Here is a 13,761-nt window from a genome sequence, read left to right on the forward strand (position 1 = left end):
CAAGTGTCTCACTTTGGGGCGCTCCGATCTTATTTGTGAGAAAGATGGATGGTTCCCTTAGGATGTGTATTATTATAACCAGTTGAACAAAGTTACCATTAAGAACAAGTATCCTCTTTTGATAATTGATGATATTTTCGATCAGCTTCAGGGTGCTACTTGTTTCTCTAAGATAGATCTTAGATCAGGCTACCATCAGTTGAAAGTAAGGGAATGTGACATTCCTAAGACAGCATTTAGGACCCGTTATGGTCATTATGAGTTCTTAGTTATGTCCTTTCGTTTGACCAATGCGCCTGCAGCATTCATGGACCTTATGAGTAGAGTATTCAAACCTTATTTATATATGCTTGTTACCGTGTTCATTGATGACACACTAATCTATTCGAGGAATGAAGAAGATCATGCTAACCATCTCAGAATAGTTCTCCAAACTCTAAAGGATAGAGAGTTGTATGCCAAGTTCTCTAACTGTGAGTTTTGGCTTGAGTCTGTGGCATTCTTAGGCCACATTGTGTCTGGAGAGGGAATTAAAGTTGATACTCAGAAAATAGAGGCAGTGCAGAATTGGCCTAGACCCACATCTCCAACTGATATTAGGATTTTCTTAGGTTTGGCTGGCTATTATAGAACGTTTGTAGAGGGATTCTCGTCTATTTCATCCCCTTTAACCAAGTTAACTTAGAAAATAATGAAATTTCAATGGTTTGAAGCTTGTGAGAAAAGCTCTCAGGAATTGAAAAAGAGGTTGACTACTGCACCAGTATTGACCTTAGTATAAGGCACGCAAGGCTTTGTTGTTTATTGTGACGCGTCTAGAGTTGGTTTGGGTTGTGTGTTGATGCAGAATGGTAAAGTTATAGCTTATGCCTCCAGACAGATGAAAGTTCATGAGAAGAATTACCCAACCTACGATCTAGAGTTGGCTGTCGAAGTACTTTCTTTAAAAATATGGCGCCATTATCTTTATGGTGTTCATGTGGATGTGTTCACCGTTCACAAGAGTCTTCAGTATGTGTTTACTCAGAAAAATCTTAATCCCAGACAAAGGAGGTGGTTAGAATTACTCAAGCGTAACATCCGACAATTTAAAATGAATATGAAGAAGCTTGAAATTGGAAGTAGTCATTTTTGGAAAAAAATTAAGAATCTGGAAATTCGGCCAAGTGTGGAAATCAGTGAGTTTTTGGCCAACTTTGAGCAGTCATAACTCCTAGCTCAGGATGATCCAGGAGTAGTTCCAATTATTTTTGGAAAGCCCTTGGAACGATCTTTCCAACGCCACTGAGTTTGCTCAATTCCGAGTTCGTATGAGCGAATGTGAATGAGTTTTATGTGAAGCTATATGTGAAGGAATGATGTGAATGAGTTTTATGTGAAGCTATATGTGAAGGAATGATGTGAATGAGTTTTATGTGAAGCTATATGTGAAGGAATGATGTGAATGAGTTTTATGTGAAGCTATATGTGAAGGAATGATGTGAATGAGTTTTATGTGAAGCTATATGTGAAGGAATGATGTGAATGAGTTTTATGTGAAGCTATATGTGAAGGAATGATGTGAATGAGTTTTATGTGAAGCTATATGTGAAGGAATGATGTGAATGAGTTTTATGTGAAGCTATATGTGAAGGAATGATGTGAATGAGTTTTATGTGAAGCTATATGTGAAGGAATGATGTGAATGAGTTTTATGTGAAGCTATATGTGAAGGAATGATGTGAATGAGTTTTATGTGAAGCTATATGTGAAGGAATGATGTGAATGAGTTTTATGTGAAGCTATATGTGAAGGAATGATGTGAATGAGTTTTATGTGAAGCTATATGTGAAGGAATGATGTGAATGAGTTTTATGTGAAGCTATATGTGAAGGAATGATGTGAATGAGTTTTATGTGAAGCTATATGTGAAGGAATGATGTGAATGAGTTTTATGTGAAGCTATATGTGAAGGTATGATGTGAATGAGTTTATGTGATCTTGTGATGATCCTATGTAAAGTGGATAGCATTGTGAGTTAAAGTATGATTTCTCATGATGTATATATGAAATGATGTTGGATTATGAAGTATCCTTAAATGAAAATGTTGTGACTTGGTTGGTAGACTAAAGTGTCCCTCCTTGTTACTTAAAGTCTTGAATGCATGAATGTGTGAAATGGGCAAAACTAAGAAATGGTGCCCTTTCATAAGTCTAGCTTTCCTAAGTAAATGTAAAACCATGAAATCGGTAGACCTAATGGTGGTAGCCCTTCTCATGTGTGAAATGATGAACCTTGGACCGGTAGGCTTAAGGCACCCTTTAATGAAGAATCGGTAGGCCTAAGGCACCCTTCCAGGGGGATTTAATGAGCTATCCTTATGAACCTTGATTGGCCATGACTAAGAAATGGGGCCTTTCTTGGGAAGAGGTACTATGAGTTGGTTGAACTAGAAAAGGAACCTTCTCTAAGTACATATGTGATTGAATACTCTATGGGAAACAAGGCTAGCACCGAGTGGATGTGGTTAGGAAGGTGGCCTAGTTGAGTATGAGATTAGGCACAATGAACTTCCTTGGACATCCCCTAAACCATGTGCCTACATGGGTTGCTTACTAGTTCTACCTTTGGCAAGTAGAACAACCTCCACGGAGTAGGATAGACTCCGAATTCCATACGTAGCTAGTATGGTCTATGTCGGTTATGCCTATTCCCATCATGTGGGATGTGCACTCTAGTTATTGGATAGGTTCTACAACGTGTAGGTAGTAGTATGGGATGCTATCTACACATGGCACGAGTAGGCTTTGAAGATACTAAAGTGAGTTCCCTAAGTCTAACGACTATTATGTGAAAGTCCCCTTATGTGCTTGAATGTCTCCAACATGGTTTCTTAAAGAATGTTGGTCTATTGAAGTTATGTTGTAAATGAAATGTCCTTATCTAAGGTAATCTTGGGGAACACTTAAGTGTGCTTGAAGAGGTTGTATGGGCGGTCACTTCTTGTCTCACTCAAGTGTGTCTTAAGGTTATATTAGGTAGAGGTCTTATGGTAATGAAATGACATGTGTTCTTTTAAAGTTAAGCATGGATTGTATATGGACATATGTTGAGTATATGTATGGTTGGCTATGGTCTTATATGTTAATGTTGACTTGTATTATGTCTCTTATACTTGTAAAGGAAAGGTTTTATCAAATGATTTGAAAGCATTTACTTTCTTGAAAATGTCCTTTTTGGCATTTTTTGCATGGTCTCCATACTTAGTACTTAATTGTGCTAACCCCTTTCTTTCCCTTTTTAACTAAAGTGTAGGGATTTGGAGATGGTGACATGTCATGGCTATTTGATAGGTTTCTAAGTGTTGAAGATGAAGACTTGGTGAGTCCTCATAGATTCGAGGACAATACCCAATATGTTCTTTTATGTCCTTTTTAGTATTGTTTAAGTTGTGTACGGGATTAGTCCCGAATTTTGTACTCTAAAGTATTAGATGGTTATGAGACATCATGTATAAAGTCTAGAAAGTCTTCCGCTTGTTATTTTTAATTAAATGTTTTCTTGGTAAAGAAAGTTTTAAATTCATTATGTTTTTAGTGTCTATGCGATGAATGAATGCTAAGAGGCTTGTATTAGACCTCTTCGAGGTCGAGTACGCCGGTTATGACTAGGGGGTGCTCCCGGGTCGTGACATCAAGGATTATGACATGAGTATTTTTTACCACCCAGGTAAGGCTAATGTTGTTACTGATGCCTTGAGCAAGTTGTCTATAGGTAGTACCGCCTATTTTGAGAAAGATAAGAAAGAACTAGCAAAGGTTGTGCATAGACTTGCACGATTAGGAGTTCGACTAATGGATTCCACAGAAAGAGGAGTGGTGGTGATGAATGGGGCTGAATCATCCCTAGTGTCAGAAGTGAAAGAGAAACAAGACCAAGACCCTATTTTGCTTGAATTGAAGGCAAAAAATGTTCATAACCAAAAAGTATTGGTTTTTGAACAAGGGGGAGATGGAGTTTTGAGGTATCAAGGTAGATTGTGTGTACCAAGGGTGGATGAACTTCAAGAAATGATTATGGAAAAGCTCATAGCTCTAAATATTCTATCTATTCGGGCTTTATAAAAATGTATCATGATTTGAGAGAAGTTTATTGGTGGAGTAGTATGAAGAAGGACATTGCAGAGTTTGTTGCTAAGTGCCTGAATTATCAATAAGTTAAAGTAGAGCATCAAAGGACCGGTGGTATGGCTCAAAATATAGAACTTCCATAATGGAAGTGGGAGATGATTAATATAGACTTTATCACAGGTTTTCCAAGGTCCCGTAGGCAGCATCATTATTTGGGTCATTGTTGATCGAATGACAAAATCAACCCACTTTTTGCTGGTAAAGACTACCCATACAACAGAAGATTATGCTAAGTTGTATATTCAAGAAGTAGTTAGACTTCATGAGGTTCCGATATCGATTATTTCAGACAAAGGAGCACAATTTACTACGCAGTTCTGGAAATCTTTTCAAACAGGCTTGGGTTCAAAGGTGAACTTAAGTACTACTTTTCATCCTCAGACAGATGGTCAAGCAAAGTGCACTATTCAGAACTTAGAGGATATGTTGAGGTCTTCTGTGATTGATTTCAAAGGTAATTAGGATGATCACCTATCTCTTATTGAGTTTGCTTATAATATTAGTTACCACTCTAGCATCCAAATGGCTCCTTACGAAGCTCTTTATGAGAGAAGGTGCAAATCTCCTATTGGATAGTTTGAAGTTGGTGAAGCTGGGTTGATAGGACCAGATTTACTTTATCAAGCTATGAAAAAGGTGAAAGTCATTCAAGAGAGGTTGAAAACGACGCAGAGTCATCAGAAATCCTACACTGATGTTAGGAGAAGGGAGTTATAGTTTGAAGTAGATGATTAGGTATATTTGAAAGTTTCACCCATGAAGGGTGTTATGAGATTTGGAAGAAGGGGAAACTTAGTCCTCGGTATATTGGCCGTTACAGAATATCCAAGATGATTGGCAATGTAGCTTATGAGTTAGAGCTACCACAAGAGTTAGAAGCGGTTCATCCGGTATTTCAAATTTCCATGTTGAAAAAGTGCATGGGAGATCCTTCACTTATCATACCAACTGAAGATATCGGTATCAAGGATAGCCTATCCTATGAGGAGATTCCGGTTCAGATTCTAGATCGCCAAGTTCGCAAGTTGATAACAAAAGAAGTAGCATCAGTCAAAGTCATTTGGAGGAACCAATTTGTTGGGGAAGCTACTTCGGAAGCTAAGAAAGATATGAATAAAAGATATCCACATATCTTTGAGCCTGGAGAATTTCCAGATCAAGGTACTAATTCTCTTCTTATTACTTTTAGTGTTTGTGCTTGAGATTTTGAATTTTCTTGTTGGGTGTTTGAGCTGAATGATTGATGTTACACCCTTAGCCTAGTAAGAATAATCTCATTCGAGGATGAATGTTCCCAAGGGGGAGATATTGTAACATCTCGCTATTTGAAAGAACTAGAATGAGCTAGAATTAGAAAGAGTTGTTTTAGGAAAGAATGAAAATCTGGAAAAGTGGTTAAGTTATGTTAAGTATGGTTTTGGTCAACTTCAAACGACCATAACTCCTAGCTCAGGATAATTTAGGTATGCTTCCAGATATCGTAGGAAAGATCTTGGAATAATTTTTGCAACGCCACCGAGTTTGTGCGATTTCGAGTTTGTATGAATGAGATATGCCCATTTGAAGTTGGGATGTTCAATTAAGGAAAGTCTAAACCGGATTTTGGAAGGGTATTTTAGTCTTTTCCTTTCCTAATTATTTTAATTCGTTTTTAGGAATTTATATGGGATCTAATCAGAATTATATCAGTTTATAAAATTTGGAAATTCACGCTAGGGCTCGGAGAAAAGGAAAAATAGGAGAAAGGACAAGAAAGTTCAAGATTCGTCGATTTCCTAAAGAATTGCGTGTGGATTTCGTCAAGGGGTGATCCCTACAGGGTATGTGAGATCACATAGCATTGGGTTAGTTCACCCATACGCCAATCATGATTTGATTCAGCGAAGTTATATTGATATAAAAGTAAATCCTATGAGTTCTTGATGAAATTTCGTTTGAATTCTTGTGGGTTGAGTGTTTTTGAAGTTTCTTGAGTTTGATTCATATTTTTGGGTGTGATTTCGAGTTGAATCTTGTATATATTGAGGGTATAATCGATTCTAAGTGTTTGGGGAAAGAACTAAGTTGAAATAAGGGGTTTAGAGTTGAAAAAATAAGGAGAAAAGTCGGAGTACACATGGGCAGGGGACTGGGGTGCCGCCCCTCTCAGAGCCCAAGGAGGGGACTCTGAAGTTTGGGCTCTGGGGCGCCGCGCCAGCCAGTGCGCCCCAATCCAGTCCTCTGAAATGTTTTCTCTGGCGCCCCGCGCCTCTCAAAGCATCAGGGACATCAGTTCTTCCCATTTGTCCCCCTTCTTTCTGTATTAGTTCCTTAGTAACGTACCTATGTTTCCTAGTTGATTCCAACACTCTAAGGTACGTCTAAACATCATGAAATCATACATAAACATGAGATCATGAACCTTGAATCCATAATTCAATTCAAGGAAAGTCAAGAAGTTAAGAATCAAGTCAAGAGAAGTTCATAAAGTTTTTCAAAAGTCTTTTACAAACATTTCAACTTTGCTTTAAGACTTAAGCCTTGATTTATCTAAGGATAAGAGTAAAAGTTCATTTATTCAAAGATTATAAGGGAACTAAGTATTCCCAAGAGTTATTTCAACTTTGCTTTAAGACTTAAGCCTTGATTTATCTAAGGATAAGAGTAAAAGTTCATTTATTCAAAGATTATAAGGGAACTAAGTATTCCCAAGAGTTTAAAATGCTTCCACATTTGAACAAGAAGGGGAAACACCAATTTCCAAGAGAGATTTTTAAGTTAAGTTTTGAGTAATTATATCAACCCAAAGAAAGAGTTTTGTTTTAAAAACATATAAGCTAAGTACATTTTGGGAGTAGTATTGAGCACTGATATGGGGACGCGAGTTCATAATAACTCAAGTCTACATAAACCATGTAGCCATCATGGGTAGTAAAGGATCATACTCTTTAGATGACTCCTTAGTGCTTTTAATCATAGATTAGTGGATCCACTTAGTTAAGGAGTCATATATGATGGCAAAGTATAGGACAATTTTGACAGCGTGGGCAAGACGTTGTACCACCACACAGGCTCATAGTTGTGGTTGTCGGTTAGAAAAACTCCCACAAAAATTATTTTACTTTATTATATGAGTAAGTTGAGTTTGTTACTGAATTTCTTTAACAAATTGAATTGTTGTTTGCTGTCTAAATGCTTTGTATAAACTGCACCTTTATTATTGTTTTACTTCGCATTTGAGTTGAGTTATTCAGTAGTTGAGTAAAGCCAAGGAAAGTGCTCTTTTCAGATTCCGTTCAAGCTTACGTCATGTTTTAGTATTCCCCTTGCAAACTTGAACATTCAATGTACTGATGCCATTTGGACTGCATCTTTTCATGATGCAGACCCAGGGAACCAGGATCAGCATCCAGCGCCTCGTTGATCCAGTTAAGCACTCAGAGTCTGTGGGTGAGCCTCCTTATTTTCCAGAGGGCTCCTTTTTACATTGCTTTTTAGTATTTCAGTTGTTAGGATGATCGGGAGTCTTATCCCAACATCCCTCCTTATTCTAGAGACTTCATAGACAGTTAGTAGTTCAGTTGTCTTTACATTGTTATTTCTGATGTTGAGACTTGAGTTGCCATTTTGGCCAAGTTGAATGTTTGAATTTTAAATGTTCGAAGTTATTCTATTAAACAGTTGAGTAGATATGCATTTGATCATTGTAATAATGCTTAGAGTCGTCTACTGAGAGTCTAGACAGGCCAAGGGTTCGATTGGGGCCAACAATGGTTCTCGAGTGCCAGTACCACCTAGGGTGTAGGCTCGGGCGTGACAAGAAACATCAACAATATGTTGTAATGACTGAACTTTGAGGAATACACTAGAGTATAAATGGATTGATATAACACTACATTTCTTTCTGAACACATCACTATCTGATTCTCAACACTTGACTTGGTTCCTCATCTTATCACCCCCATTTAGGTCTAAAATGGATACTTTAAATCTATGGATTTATTCCATCATATCTAAATTAGTCTATATTCACTTTACTTTAATACTCAAAAAAGCCTTATCTAATGGCTACTGAACTCTCCATATGCAGGTACTAAGATTCCTTCTAAGACCTCTTTCTAAGATACTTCTCTAAACCTCTTCCCATTGGTTAATAAGGCCGCTTCTAACTCTTAAGGAAAAAATAATGCTTACATCAACCTATTGAATATTGACAGCTCAAATATACTATCTAGGTGTAGTATCCCGTCAATTAAAAGACATTTCTGACTCGTAAACACCATTGCATAAATGTGATACCGGGGGAAGTATATCATTGAAAATGGTTAAGCATACCATTTAACCATTATATTTAGTCATTTGAAGGGTTAAACAAAAGTTTCATGCCAAAGAGATCATTAAAGAAAAGATTCAAGTTTAAAGGTTCATTGTGGAGGAATACTACAAATGATCTCATTTTTCATCTGACTTTGAACGAGCATATCTCCTAATATATAACAAATTAGAGGGCCTATAACCTATCCAATTAAACGTATTTGAGTCTAGTTTCTAGCAAAACAAACCGCTTGTTAAAACAATATCGGAGTGAAAAGTTATATTCATTCTACGACAGACGTATGCACTAGCCAATCACTACGGGACATGTAGCACTTTAGAAAAAGTTGGCCAAACTTGTTGTTTTAATATTAGAAGTTTGGGATATACTTTCTCATATACTCAACAATGTGTAAGGACTGGTTTCAAGTTATTTCTTCAAGTTTTTCACATCTTCAATCCACCAAAGCTTAAGGTAAGTTGGTTTCTTCAAGAATCAAGTGTCTTCCTCTCCATACACCTATAGATATACTAAGCTAAATGTTTTCTTGAAGGAAAAAGTATTGTTCTTGGAAAATAGAAAAGAGAAGGGGCTGGTTTTCTTGGATATATAGGTATGACTCCTCTTCTATCTTCATAAATAGTATTTCAAGGATGCTTTAAGTATATTTGTGCGTAGGACTCACGGGATGGTGATAGGAAGCCGTGAGTCCATGTTTTACCCATTGTAGTTGATGTTTTGGTGAGGAGAGAGTTTGTAGAAGGTTGTGTTGGTTGTTGTTTTGAAAAATTTAGGGGTCAATGGTATTTTATTGGGGAAGTAAATTGGTTACATTAAAACGGTAGGCTAGGTACAGAGAACGCGACTCTTATGGTTCTTGAAAGTTTATCGCTCACCAAGTATTTGATGAAATGCCTAAATCGCTAAGAATATGTTGTAGCTAGTTATATGAGCTCCTATTATTTTAATTTAGGGCATTAGTTCTCTACCAACTTAAACTATGAGCTTATAATGGAATTTGACATTGTTAACAAGGAACCCGTGGGATGGTGATCGGAGGCCATGAGTTTTACTTTTATGTTAAGTGTGGATGATTAAAGGGGCTGGTTCTTTATGGTTAAAGGATTGAGGAGTAATACTGAACATGTAAATAAGTCATAAGCCTACTTGGAAAGTAGAGAAAGAGAAGGGCGTGGTGATACACCATTCATCTATGGTAATTGTTGAGATTGTCGCTCGCGAACTATTATTGTGTTTTTGGCATTGTTGTGATTAGTTTCTTATACTATCCTTTTATGATTTTATGTTATAGATAAAGTTGTCAGCAAAGGAGTTTGACGACGTACGATAGTAAGTCCCGAAGTAAGGTATGTAGAGCTAAAACCTTTTTTGTTCTTAAAGCACGACCTAAACTCGCATGTTCTTCCGATAAATATCACTAGAGATTCTATGATACTTGAAAGAAAGTTATCCTATTTTATAAACCCTCTCATGTTGAGTCCTAAACCTATAGAGTTACAATACTCTTCAAGGAAGCAATATGTTTCACACAACTATATTTGTCTACAGTTGAAGCTCCTAGAAGTTAGTGGTGTACATGTTGCATAAATTTAAAGAAAGCAGCCAGACTGTTCGTAAGGGTACTGGTCACAAGATACATGATTCTCAAGCTAAAGAAAGTAATCACGAATTGTATCACGAGCTATGTGATTAATGAATTAATTATTATAAATAATTATAAGCAGTCGAGATTATAGACTACTCTACAGCGTAGGGTGGGTATTTTTAGGGCTATTACGTGTGACGCTACTCTGTGCACAAAATTCAGATATAGTCAGCTGGAATATCCCATTGTGGATTCACCTGACTGATACAGGCCCGCGGGCAGATAATACAGGAGCCCTGGGGGGCGTACCTTGATAGACCTCGTTACAAGACTATGAGATTTCACGCGTGGTCGTGACAGTAGGATACAGATGCCATGCAGGGTTCACTAATGTTGTCATTAGGCCATCATGTGATTCCCTAACAGTTAGTTTTACAAAGAGCAAAGAAGCGATATAATGAAGTAAAGATATCACTTAGGCAAATTATAGGGATTCTATATATAAATGACTAAGCCATGAAATGTTAAATGAGGACCCTTGAGGTTGGTCGCAATTCCAGTTTACGGATTATGTCTCCAGCATACACATGCTCAAATTTGCTTATCTTGATATTTGATGCATTTTAGCATGTTTACATGTCTACTTGTTATTCGGTCTGCTTTACATACCAGTACATGTTTTATATGTACTAACGTCCCTATTATTTTGGCACTTCATTTGTATCACTATAGGTACTCAGTACAACAAGCATTTTCAGTAGACTAGAGACTTCCAGTTTAGCAGTTGGTAAGCTCTACCTCTACCTGGGGCTATCATATATTTAGAGCCTATAGTTTGTTACGTATGTACATATATCAGAATGGGTATGTCGGGGCCTTGTTCCAACTAGTTATCAGACTCTCAGAGGCATACTATTTATAGGTTCTTAGACTTAGTTTTGTTTCCATTGTAAAGTAGCCCAACGGGCCCTTTTGTTATCTATGTTTTAGTATGTGTCTTCATATAGGTCCCGCTGCTTATGAATCTACAGCTTTGGCATGAGATTAGTAGGATAATTAGCAGGTGCTTATGTATATCCTTGATGTTCGCCCCTTTCTAGTTAGGGGTGTGACACTAGGCACACATGAAAAATCATTACCTTAATTGGAACCTCGTCTGGCTACATAGGACCTCGGGTACACCTCTTAACGCTCTTGCTAATCTAATGACTTAGTCATACTTCATTTCTCTCATCTAAGAGTAATAAAATCTCACTTTAACCGTTCACATGCATTGCAAATAACACCTTAATTCTGCTAGATCATATCTTAAAACTAACATCATCACCCTCATGTTGCCATCCTTTTTATTACGACAGTCGTCTCTATTTCAAGCTTAATGTTTATTACTAAACTCGGATATCAATATGATTGATCTCTTACTATACTAACTTACAACTACTAGATAAAAATTAAGAAACACTCTCCCACTAAAACCTCATGACAAGTAGTCAATCTTTATCTCTCATTTTTACATACTTACAATTTACCATCACACCTCCTTTCACAACTTAAGTATTATTTACCCATTCACTATACATTATTGCCAAATTAGTTCTATAACCCTATAAACATCATGACTCTCCCTAAAAATCATAAGCCTAGCTTAGATTTATCACCTCATGAATACTCTACTCTTTTATTCCACATATGTACTTGGCCTTCACTAACACAATGGCATTGACATAAACTCCCTTATGGTTAAAATATACTCCAACTCAACCATACTAGTAACTCTTACTCTACCTCCTATCATGAAATCTACATAAACTCATCACTTCTCAGTCTACCAAAAAGGGAAAACTCCTCATTAATAACTTACTAGTGCATGACTGCAATAACATAATTTACCTCATCACCAAGTCCCTTCTTAGATTACTATACCTCTGAATGCATTCTTCTAACTCTAGAAACTTTTCTACTACTGCTTATAACATCATTACTCATACTATCTTTTCAGGTGAAAATACTACCCAAGATATAAAACACATTGCATCATAAGGGTCTCAATTGTAACAAGGTTTAGAGAAGAGAGTTTAGGAATACATATCGCTTTTAGCTAGAACGCAAGATTGATATGAATAAGGGTACATTCTTTAGAATCCCAACACTTAAACTCTTTCACAGGCTTCTCTCAAGCCCCTCTACAATCTCATGACTTTCTCAAGATTTTTGTTGAGAGTTACTCATTGATAAGGATTTGACTTTGTTTTTCAAACACCTCGAGTATGAGGGGTAGTAGAATGGATATGAGAGATGCACGACTTAGAATAAGTTCCTTATGATAAAGTTTTATTGCATGATTTAGATTATGAAAAAAGGGGAACTTTTCTTAAATGTTTGTAGTCACTCATTTATAGAAGTGGGGCCCTCACAACTATAAATAAGATCCTACTGAAACGCTTCATAGACACCATAGGACACTTGAACTCTATGCTATGATACCAAGTTTGTCACCGTCCGAGTCTATACCCTGGACGTGGTTAGTACTCGAAAATCATTGGTGGTTCCCAAGAGAACCCACATCCTAACTGACTACAAGTGAAAAACTAACTCAAGCATGCATAAGCTTAAACTAAATTAAATTCATTAAACTCGAATACACAACTTCAAAAAGTCAATCTAAACTATAGTCAATGAGAATACTTATAGTTTATAAAACAACTCAAAGAAAGTAAATACTCTGTCTATCTATGAAGCCTCTACTATTATAGAAGGATATCGAGACAAGACCCACGACATATCAAAACTACAAACTGTAAGGTAAAGGTGAAGTCCTCCAAAATATAATAAGGCTCACCAAAGTTGACTAAAATGTCAAATGACCTCAATGAAATGCATGTTGATGATCTTGAACACTTGCATCTGCATTATAAAATGATGCAGGTGTCGAATGACATCGGTATATAGAATGTACGAGTATGTGATAAGGTCAGAGTAAATAATTATCTGGCTGGAATGACTTAAAGCAATAACTAACTGAACTGACAAGGCTGGAAGAAATACACATCTCAACTCAACTCAATATAAAGCAACCATGATAGATGCAATATTTAAAATATTATAAAATAGGAGATAAACCTCAATGTTGTATAAAAATACAATAAAATACTCTTCACTCTTATTTGGAGATTCTCTAACCGACAACCATCACTATGAGTTATGTGATGATACAACGTCTCGTCCATGCTGTCAGAACTGTCTTATACCTTGCTAGAGTATAAGACATCCTCAACTAAGTGGATCCACTAAGCTACGCCTAAAAGTAATAAGGAGTCATCTAAAAAGTATATGACCCTTTTACCCAAGTTGGCATACATAGTTTATGAGGACTTTAAGTTGTCTGAACTCATTCCCATATCGGTGCTCAATACTAATCCCAGTAATATAACTCATGCTCATATGTTTAAAAACATTTCCTCATCCTCAAACTTTGAGATTATTACTCAAAAGATTCTCTTAAAAGAGATAGTGCTCAATAACTCCTCATTTAACTCATTTGGAAATCAAAGTTTCCTCTCATTTTAAATGTAAAAACATTTACTCTTAGGAATACATAGTTCCCATATATTCATTTTGAAAAAATAAAACTCAACTCTCCTCATCCTCATACTCAGTAATCAAGTCTTAAAAATGTTTTAAAAGTTTGCAA

Source organism: Solanum tuberosum, unplaced genomic scaffold (genome assembly GCF_000226075.1).
Source record: "Solanum tuberosum cultivar DM 1-3 516 R44 unplaced genomic scaffold, SolTub_3.0 scf00042, whole genome shotgun sequence".
Lineage (NCBI taxonomy): Eukaryota > Viridiplantae > Streptophyta > Magnoliopsida > Solanales > Solanaceae > Solanum > Solanum tuberosum.